Consider the following 11,717-nt stretch of genomic DNA (forward strand, 5'->3'; position numbering starts at 1 on the left):
GAGGATGTTTTGGAAGTCGTAGTTGTGCCGAATAATAATACCGTAATAGTTAGGAAATGTATAAAACCCACGCCATACAACTAAATTATTTTAACACCAGGTATCCTCAATGAAATACGTTTCATTCCTTTTTCCATGAGCAGCGAAAGAGTGCTTAATGTATTGTCTGTGTACTTGCCTACGTATGTGGGTAAAAAGAAAAAAAAAATTGCAGGGCTCAGCCGGGATTTGAACCCGGGACCTCTCGCACCCGAAGCGAGAATCATACCCCTAGACCACTGAGCCACATTGTTTCGTACAACCATAGACACACAACGCATTACTAAATCTCCATGTGGACAATGTTCATGTAGGTTCGTGATTCCCAACATGGGGCCCACGCCCGACAGGAAGGGCAATCTTTGAGGAGGGCAAATTTGATTCTTTGAAGGAGCAATCACATGATTTATGGAAATTCATATACGTTGAAAAAATAATTTCTCAGCATTGATGAAAAATTCATGTCTAATGGGAAAATAATTTGAGAACTAATTGTGTGTGGAATTCATGTATATAATGAAAAAAAAATAACTTCAGAATTAATGAAAATTAATGGTTGATAAGGAAATAATTTCAGAATTAATGAAAATCGATATTTAATGAAAAAATAATCATTCCCGAATTAAAGAAATGCATATCTCGAAGACAAAAATTATTCACAAATTAATGAAATGTCATATTTAATGAGGAAATTATTTAAGTATCAATGAAAATTTATATTTGAAGGAAAAATAATCTCAGAATAAGTGAAATTTTCCAATAATGTGTGTGTGTGGGTTCAATAGTTGCTTCGAAGCCCTGGGCCCCGTTGGGTTTACCTTTGCAGGAGGTATAAGGGCAATTATACAAAGTGGCCTGTAAGTTTTTTTTCGGAAGATACAGGGCAACAACTTTCTAATAGGAAGTTAGAGGACAAGGGGACCGTATAAAAATTTATATTTTTTTTATTTTGTGACACACTGCATTTTTTCACTCTCAAAACTGGTACAGGGTAATTTTTCAACCCTTTTTGAGCATTTTTCTCAAATTCAAATAATTTCCAGATAACACTTTCTAACACAACAGTGCTTCTCATAATTCGTCTACAACAGCTTAATGTAAAAGAATTGCATTTTCAACGATCTACAATCTCTCTGACAAACATCAATTCTATTCGTTTCATCGCATTTTTTAAACTATATTTCCATTCATATTACATACATAAGGGGGAAAAAACGAAATTTCAAATAAACAATACATTCTTGATACATAACTAAAAGCACATTTATTTTTGAAACACAAAACACAGTACATCAAATTCAATGCCTGCACTACTGACGGTTGAGGAGATAAAGGCCGCATTAGCACTTACAAGATGCCCTGTACATCTACAGTCGAATCCCGTTTTAACGAATAACGTTAACGCGAAAATCTCGTTTTAACGAACATTTTTCTAATCTCCTCAGATAAATTTAAATAATGAAAAACCTGAAATCCCTTTATAACGAAGTGATTTCTCTGGTCTCTTGGAAATCGTTATAACGGGATTCGACTGTATTATATATGTTATATATTTTCTCTAAAAAAAGGGATTACCCGTTACTACTGCGAGAATCAAGATACCACTGTATGACTGAGACCGGTATTACACTATAAATTACTTTATAAAAATCATTATATTAAACTTGAAAAATGCAACCAGCAATATTATTGGTTGCACTCTTGTCAAGTTTAATAAAATAATTTTCATAAAATATTTTATAGTGTAATCCCGGCGTTATTGGCTTGGGCTTCACCACGGAATATATATATATTGGCCCGTAATGCCTTAAAACGTTTAAAACTGGGGTTTTCTTAAGACCAGTTTATAGGGCTTTTCAAGTTTTAACCTGAAGAATTAGTTTCAAATTCACAGAAATAGATTAAAACAGCATTTACAGACTTTATTTTTCCTCAACATTTTAACTTCTTTTACGATTTTCGATCGTCTTTGTCCGCATATCCCCCTCTCTCATGCGTGTGTATGTGTTTTATAGCATAGAGGGAATCTGGATTTTCACAAGATACTTAGGTGGGGCATGGCGGAAAACAAGTTGGGAAACACTGCCGTAGGCTAACAAGCATTAAGAACATTCAAAGATGCCGATTCCGTCATACGGGGCATAGCTGATAGAAAATTTCAGATAGGAACAATAAGGCCGACATTGAACCATAAAAGTTTGATGAAATATTTTTTACAAAACTTAAAAAACTTATTTGTTACATTTGCTCGAATGTAGCCGATTGGTTGCATTTTACAAGTTTTATAAAGGAGCTGTTTAAAACATTATGTAATCCTGGCATTACACCGGCACTCTTAAATCTGTTTTTTATCCATAGACCCCTTTGGCAGTTCCACGATTTGACGATTAGTCAGCCGGGGCAAGCGCAAATTTTGGCGCCACTGGTAATGTTGAAGGAGAGGTGATTTATATGTAACTCTACACTCATTTCAAATATATATAGGCTATATATTGTAAAAAAAATTCTCTACATTTCAGTTTTCCAATATCATGAAAATTCTGGAAATGCCTTTGGGAAGGAAAATATACCAAAAATACCGTATTCGATATTCCCCTTTGAAGAAGTACTCGTATTAGTACATTTCCATAAGCCTTACTTATACTCTTCTCAGCACTTATTCCTATAAAGTAAAACAAATGTATCCTCTCTTAAAATTCTTTAACCGTTTGAAGAGCATTTCTCAGACTGTATATATACTCGGTATATATCATGAATCATACACACATATATTTCTTTTAAAATAATGCACTATGAGTAAATAAAATTCAAAACGAAACAGGTTTTTTTGAATTACAAAGCTGAAATAATGGATGGAAAAAGAGACAGAGATGTATTCGATATATGTTGTGTACTCTGTTCGTACTGAAAAGAATACTTTTTTAGTTTTTTTTCTCATGAGTGATGAACTGTTTTTATGATGAAAAACCCTCAAGGTTTTATACATAAGGAAACACGCTGCTGTCGAAGTTGAAAAGTTCAAATAAATGGACGTTTGTTTTAGTTTTTTTTACATTTTTCTCCCATTTCCAGAAACGATGAGTATGCGTGAGTTATGAGAATCGATATTCCCAGTTTCTGTCATGTATAAAGAAAATGCTGTACTGTGTTTTGTGTTTCAAAAATAAATGTGCTTTTAGTTATGTATCAAGAATGTATTGTTTATTTGAAATTTGGTTTTTTTCCCCTTATGTATGTAATATGAATGGAAATATAGTTTAAAAAATGCGATGAAACGAATAGAATTGATGTTTGTCAGAGAGATTGTAAATCGTTGAAAATGCAATTCTTTTACATTAAGCTTTTGTAGACGAATTATGAGAAGCACTGTTGTATTAGAATGTGTTATCTGGAAAGCATTGTTAAAGACTGTATTATCCTGAAAGCATTGTTAAAGACTGTATTATCCTGAAAGCATTGTTAAAGACTGTATTATCCTGAAAGCGAGACTGTATTAACCGGAAAGCATTCTTAAAAGGTGTATTATTTGAAAAGCTTTGCTAAGGAATGTATTACCCTAAAAGCGTTGTTGAAGATTATGTCGGGCGCGGTAGCCCAGGTCGATAAGATACTCGCCTAAAGTACAAAAGGATGTTTAGAGATGTCGCGAGTTCGATACCCGGTCGCCCTTGGTTCATCCTGTCACAGAGGTGAAACGGAAGCGGCGACATGACCACAGAAAAGATTGCTACCGCAGGGAGTCCCCCATCGAAGGGTTACAGCACCAACCTCTCAATGAGTATAAAAAACAAGCCTGCCGTTCGGAATCGGGAATAAATTGTAGGTCTCGGTCTAATTAGCCCGCGTGTGCAGAAAATGACCGTGGTGTGACAAAAATGATCAAATGAAGCTTATGTTATAAAAAAAAATGGGGTAGGCTGTGTCACAGAGATACGGCCGCAAGTTTTGACGTGAATACATTCTTTTGACCCACCATTGAGTAGTTGGAACTGCCATACTGAAATCGTTATCATGGGATTTGTCCTTCGAATTGCTAACAGACGAGATACCAATTATTGTTAATTACCGTTACGAACCTCTCGAGATATAGAGGGAAAACAATTTTGTTTGCGAAAGTGGGCTGCGAGCCATGTGCCCAGACCGGAAGGAGGTATGAAACAGAAGGTAGCGTCACTGAAGTTTTCTCGAAAATGCCCATCAGACGATGCCATTACCTTCTGCTGGCGTTGCGAACCTTTTGAGTTTATAGCGGAAAACAATTTTATTACAAAACCGGGACGCGAGCCTGGTGCTTATAGACCGGTAGAGGTTTTTAAACCAGGGTGATATCACTGGATTTGTATTAACGAGATCTACCGACAGACGTCAAAACACTGATATATTCTGAATACTTGCTGAGATGTAAGCGTTTAAATTATTTTGTCATGCAACTTTTTGCGAATGCATCCAGTAATGTCAGATGATTTAAAAGACGTATTCACGTCAAAAGTGATATTCATAGAATGTATGAATAAAAAGTTTTATCAAGGGCTATATCTACTGTAAAATCATTGTTATAAATGAGAAAAGAAATCTCTCAAAATAAAAACCGCCAAAAATTCATTGTTGAAGAAGTGTCATGGTTTGCTGTTTGTGGGAGAAAATTATATCTTTGTTGGGAACAATGCCATTCACATTATCGTCGATGAAAGCATACTGCCGAAGAGTTACTGTTGACATTACTTATTGTTCAAAACTGATGTCTTTTTTTCCCTCCGCTTCAAAGTTGTTATAGCTAAATGGTTTTTCACAGCATAGTTTTCAAAAACAATCGTTAAAAACCGTGTTATTGAAAATCAGTAATGAGAAATACTAATTGAACATCATCATATTAAGCCGAACTTGAGAATATCATTCATCAAAATCATTGGATGAAATGGAATACGGAAAACAACATTCTGATACAAATATAACACCACAACAAGCAAAATGCCCAACGAGGTGGGTGAGGAAAAACTTGTCCATAACAAATATGGATGTCATATACCAACAATCTCTTGAGAATAACCTGATGAAATCAAACTTCAGTCATGATTGGATGATTCACGAAAATCAATCACAATCACTTTCGGGACGTTTCCTTTGTTTACCGAGGTTCCCTATCAATGCGTTTCAGACATTCATATGTCTTTAAAATGGTTTGTTACTTTTTTAATGCTACCAGTATATCTATAATAGTTTACGACGCCTTCATAATGGTTTGCCACTTTCTCAATCCTTCGAGTAATGAGGTTTTTTTGAATAGATGTCAAAATCATCAGCAGCATCACTTTGAGGGTCAAGCAAAGGGTGGTCCCCATAGAAATCAGTGTTAAAATTGCCGATTTTACCGTAAGAATGTGGAAATTTGGTGGAGTTTTCTGCCACATAAATAATTTTTGAAAATTGTATTGAATTCTTAATTTTTTAAATACTCAGTTCGCTTAGAGATATACGAATCCTAGAAAATTAAATATAAAGTAATTAGCCGGATCTACTTTTGAGTTGGATATTCATGCAATAAGATTGATTTCAACTTTTTATTTACATGTTCTCAAGCTCGAAAATGAAAATGTCTCCGCATTGGTTTTTTAATAATATTCAACTGCGTAAATTCATATACAAATACAACGCCACAAAGTTAAAATGCCCAACGAGGTGGCTGAAAAAAAAGATGCCCATAACAAATATGGATGCCATATATTTCAAAAATGCAGCAACCAAATTAAAAATGCAATTAACAAAAATTATAAACAATGTATACATAAAATATTATACAATGCCCATAAAGAATACTTATGGTTGTCTTATTCTAAGTATGGATAGAGCTTCTCGATTTACCCCAACATGTTTATCGTATTTCTTTTTGAACGTGTCAATTGTGTTACAATTTACTACCTCCGGGACTAAGCTATTCCACTTATTAACAAACCTATTAGAGAAAAATTCCCTGCGACACCTTAACCTCGCATTGTCCCTCACCAGTCGATACTGGTGTCCCCTTCTAAAAGCAGTCGATTGGCGGTGTACTAAAAGTTCATGGTCCATTCCATCCATCTATCTCATTGAAAATTTTGAACACTTCGATCATATCTCCTCGACACCTGCGTTCATCCAATGTAAACATATTCAAAAAATGAAGTCTCTCTTCATAACTCAAGCTCTGTGTGCCAATAAGGACACGCGTAGCTCTTCTCTGCACCCCTTCAACCAATTCTATGTCCCTCTGTAGGTATGGTCTCCAAAACCTTACAACATACTCCAGTCCAGGACGAACTAAGCCTCGAAAAAGCGGAAGAATGACTTTAGGAGAAAGCGAAGAGACCTTTTTGAAAATGAGACCAAGCATTCTATTCGCTTTTTTGACCGCCGCTGAACAATGTTCAGAAAACCTAAGCCGCTCGTCAATGAGAATTCCCAAATCGGTGACCCTAGTTGCATCCGGGATAGTGACACCATTCAACTCGTAAGAGAATCGTGGGTTGTTCGAATCAAAATGAGCGACCATGCACTTATCAACGCTAAACGTCATGCTCCAATCATTTGCCCATGCTGCAATCCTGTTTAGACTGGTCTGGAGCGACTCCCTATCGCTTTGATTCCCGATTACCCCCATTAGCTTCACATCATCTGTGAATTTTCTAGATATCCCATCTATACCCTGATCCAGTTTATCGATAAAAAGTGAAAAAAGTATGGGGGGGGGGCCAAGGACACTTCCTTGAGGAACTCCACTTGTGACGCCTGTCCAACCAGAGAATTTCCCGTTCACCATAACTCGTTGCGACCTATCTCTTAACCACGATTCTATCCAATTCAGCAAGTTGCCTCCAATTCCAATCTCGTGTAAACGCTTCAAGAGTTTACCACGTTGGACCCGATCGAATGCCTTCTGGGAATCAAGGTAAACAACATCTACATTTTTGCTTTTACCCAAAGCCTTAGTCACATGATTATAGAAGCAAAGGAGGTTAGTTATACATGACTTCCCCTTCCTGAACCCATGCTGATTATCCGACAATACATTATTCCCGTCTATCCACTTCACAAACTGCCTTTTGATGATAGTTTCCAAAATTTTCGAGAGGGAGCTCGTCAAACTCACTGGACGATAATTGGACACAGCTTCTCTACTACCCTTCTTAAATATCGGAACAACATTAGCAAGTTTCCAATCCCTTGGCAAGATACTTTCAGCAACACTACTCCTGTATATCTGTGCGACTGGGCCCAAGAATTCATTAGCACATTCCCTGAGATATCCCATAGATATAGATTCCCATAGATATCATCTGGTCCTGGTGCTTTGCTTGCACATACATTTCTTAGAAGATTTAGGACCTCCAGGTCTTCTACTTGAATATCGTTATGGGTTTTATTACCCCATGCAACAACCGTATATAGAATATCATTATCTCCATTAAAAACCGACGCGAAAAAGTCATTGAAAGCATTACACATGCCAACATTGCTCTCTAACCTAGAGCCTCGTATCGAGAGTGGGCCAACTATCCCCTTACATCCATTATTGACATATCGGAAAAATGATTTTGTGTCAGAGAAAATTTCATCATGCAATTTGGCGATGTGGTTTTGATCCCTATTCGGTGGATTGTAACAAATCCCAACAATAAGTTTATGACGTCTTTTATTCTTAAGCTCAACCCATATAGTTTCAATATGACTTCTCTGCACGTTAACTCTAGCCATCAAACAGGATTTCACGTACATCAACACTCCACCCCCTTTCCTATCAGATCTATTTGTCAAAAAGTATCGTATCCCGAGATGTGAAAGATTGATATGGTTTAGGTTGTTTTAAAATTAATCACATGGGCCCGTAGAGTAGATCGAAGAAATTCCACAGCTTTAATTTAGCATTTTTGGAAGCAGAAACAGGCAGATGGAACACTTGAAGTTCAAGGGGAGATCGAATACCTAGCGCCCCTTGAAAAAAAGAGGGGAAATATTCATTTCTACGTTTCTTTAAATCTATAGTCTGTTTCAGGTTAACTTTGCAGTGAAGAGAAAGGTAGAGAGTGTATTCCTTCGCCGCAAAATATAGTTCTCATATATCGGAGGTTTAAGATGAACCTTTATACATAATATTTCAATTTTTTCTATGATTTTGAAAAAAATACTGAAAAAAAGTCGTTTTGAACCGATGTTTACTTGTTTAAAATTTTTAAATTATAAAAAATATTGGTTACCATTATTAAAAATCCATAGCAACGGCAACGACACTCTGGCGCGATATCCTAGAAATTTTCCCCGCCAAAATCACTGTCGTGTTTTTTTTCGTTACACAATTATATACTGTATATATACATTTTTTTTTTTCGTTATTTGGTTGAATTTTCCATAACGATACAATTTTTCATTCAGTTTTACATGCAGTTGTAGGCTTACATAAAAACGAATATTCAATCAGTTTTATTTTCTCCTAAAAATAGGCTTCAGTGAGTTCAGATATTCACTCATAGATTACAAGAAGTGTTTCTCTTCCAGGAGAGTGCCGATACTATTGTGACTTGTGAGAGGCCCTCTATGGGTGCAGAAGTTTTGGTTATAGATCCTCCTTTTTTTAATTATTTATTTTTTGCCATGTTTATGGGATAGTTTTAGTTTCCGATCACGGAGAGTGTTGACAGAGTCGCGACTTCCACTCGCACGAACGGACGCCATCTTCCACCCACCTGTTTCTCCTCATGCCCCTTGCCTATAGCGTCTCTTCAAATACAATAAATGAGTGGGGTGGGGGGGGGGGGGTCCACAGTGGTTTGGGCTTTCATCTGTTATGTGACAGTTGTGTCTTAATTTTCACCAGGGATAGCCACGCTAAAGTTCTCTGCTCTTCCATTCCTGAATACTATATTTTTGGTTTTTGAATATTCGTTGTAAACAAAACTCCATAAGAATAATTCGTAATAACCATGAGCAGCACATCAACCGTAACAAAAGACTAAAGCTGTCGGAAAAACAAGTGGCATCGACGTATACCGTTCGGGGAAAGGGGGAGGTCGAGTGACGGAAATTTCGGCAAGAAAAGTGAGTAAAAAAATTCTAAACTTTTCCGTATCATTATTATTATTTGGTGCTATTCCTGCATTTGCATATGAAAACAGAGTTAACCTGCTTCTTCTTAATTTATTTAACATTAATTTTTTCCATATAAATTGAAGAAAAAATTAAAAATCCCCAAGTTTTTGAGAGCCATGGTTAATATACAGTATTTTAAAATTACACGTTGCTTTCATAATATTGTTTAGATTTTTTTTTGTAAATAAATTTCAGCTGAGGGAAGGGAAATATTGCAGAAAAATATGACTTTTTTGAAATTTTTAATGTTACTTACGGCACATCAATGAAGAGTAAGTGACACGCTGATAGAAGATAATTATTTTTTCTAAATTTTAAAACATTTTCTAATCAAAAACCAAAACAAATTATTTCAAAAACCTCACTTTAATTTCTGAAAGTATCGGCAGTGGTTTGCTTTTAATTCTATAATTATTACTAATTTAACTGTGCAATTACGTTACACGTAAAAAATATTTTTCTCAGTGAGATTGGCGAGAATCGGCCATACCTTACCGAGGCTGCGCATCGATACATTGGTTAAGAGGCTTTCGTTCCCATAGCAACGAGTGATGCGGTTCCCTCGTAGCTTCCCCTTCACTGCAAAGTTAACCTGAAACGGACTATAGATTTGTTTCTTTCATGAGTCACGCAGGAAGTCGCCGTATCGGTTAACTTGGACACGGTTTGCGTGTCCCTCAAAGGAAGAGGGAGATATCACGTGATCGAATAAGTCTCATTGAAGAAAACCCGGGCAGCGACGGGTATTATAGGTAGTTTAATATATTTATCACTGAATTTTTAACAATCAATTAACTGGTAAAATCATCATATTTGTAGATGACACTATACTTCTCTAGTCAACTGATGACAATCATTCTCTAGCAAATTTAACAAATACTGATTTATTGGTAATTCACAATTGATGAGTAACGATTGGCAAATAAATATAAAAAAAGCAGAATGTATGTACTTTCTCCCAGTAGCTAAAATATACTTTGACCAGAATCTGGTATTCCATAACAATAATTGCTAAAATATTCCTACATGCAACTGCTCGAGTCTCGAGCAGATTTCACGATTAGCCTAGGTATCCATAACGATCATAACCTCAGATGGAAAACTCATGTAAAATATTTACGAAATAAACTTCGTTATATAATCTACACACAAACTTTATTATCTTAAACCATATATAGATCGGCCTTCCATATTTCAACGCTTTTAATACTCACTATTCCGTTTTCTACTGCTATATGGTTTAGCTGTCTGTGGTGGAGAATTAATTTCGAATCTTACTCCAATTATAAAACTGCAAAAAATAGCAAAATGACTCATATCAAATGACTTTTCAACCAATCCCTTCCAAACAAATTTGTCACAGTCTTGGAATACTTCTTCTATATGAGCTTTACTTCTGCAAACACACCTCAATTACTTTAAAACGACAATTTGTTTTATCTTTAAACAGTTGTCGTTCCTCAAATAGATTTAACAATATTTACTCGCAACCACTGATTCACAAAACTATCCGGAAGAAGCATTCAATTTACCTCATTGTGAAAATTTTTAACTCTTTGCCGCTCGGGATTCTTAGCATTACTAATTTATCATCTTTCAGAAAGCACGTGAAGCTGTATCTACTTTCAGTCAACGACACCGAAAGTCTTCTTTTTGATTTTTTCTGCATTCCATATTCAGTTAAATTACCAATCGATTCAATCTCACCCATTGAATTATTTTTCTGATTTTTATTGTTAGTACCAATTTGAATAACGCGTGTGATGTGTACTCATGTTGCTCTACTCTCTCCTATGGTCAAAAATGTTATGGAATAAGTTTAAGTATTACACAGGCATTTGCTTTTTTTATTTATATATACATTAACCACGACTTTAATTCTTTTATTTCTCTCGCAAAAAAATGTCTTTTGTTTCATTTGTTGTTTTGTTCATAAATTTTATTCTTGTGTTCGTTCTATTGATTATAAATTTACAAAGTGTCAACCAGTATGGATCTTTTGATACCTTGGCTGATTTTCTTTCTCGTACTGTGCATCTTTGATCTTTGAAGACCGGACACACCCTGCTTCCCATCTCAGAGAGATATCGAAGCGTTCCCGAAGGATGGGTGTATCCGGAAAGTTTTAGTATAAACAACAAAAAATTGTCGCCTCAGGCGAAGGCAACAAAAAATAATATATATATAAACAATCGTCAATCTGAAATCTTATAACAGATAATTAAAACCTAAACAACAAACGCCAATGGGCAATCAAAATTATACACAAGATTATAAGAGGATGGCATATAGTCCATCGCATAAAGAATCTAGCAATCGTCAGTTAATCTAATGATTGTCAATAATCTAAATCGAATGATTGTCAATAATCTAAATCGAATGATCGTCAATAATCTAAATCGAATGATTGTCAATAATCTAAATCGAATGATTGTCAATAATCTAAATCGAATGATCGTCAATAATCTAAATCGAATGATCGTCAATAATCTAAATCGAATGATTCTCAATAATCTAAATCGGAAGATCGTCAGTAATCTAAATCGGAAGATCGTCAATAA

General features: G+C 35.5%; 1 non-coding gene across 1 annotated transcript; it reads right to left on the reverse strand.

Moving 5' to 3' along the window:
• Nucleotides 1-213: 213 nt before the first annotated feature.
• On the reverse strand, nucleotides 214-285 carry TRNAP-CGG (transfer RNA proline (anticodon CGG)). The gene has a single exon. It is a non-coding gene; the product is annotated as a tRNA-Pro (tRNA).
• Between the last annotated feature and the right edge of the window lie 11,432 nt (nucleotides 286-11,717).

The sequence above is a fragment of the Pholcus phalangioides genome, unplaced genomic scaffold (genome assembly GCF_987345545.1).
Source record: "Pholcus phalangioides strain wild (caught in Gottingen) unplaced genomic scaffold, Ppha-v1.0 ptg000032l_1, whole genome shotgun sequence".
Lineage (NCBI taxonomy): Eukaryota > Metazoa > Arthropoda > Arachnida > Araneae > Pholcidae > Pholcus > Pholcus phalangioides.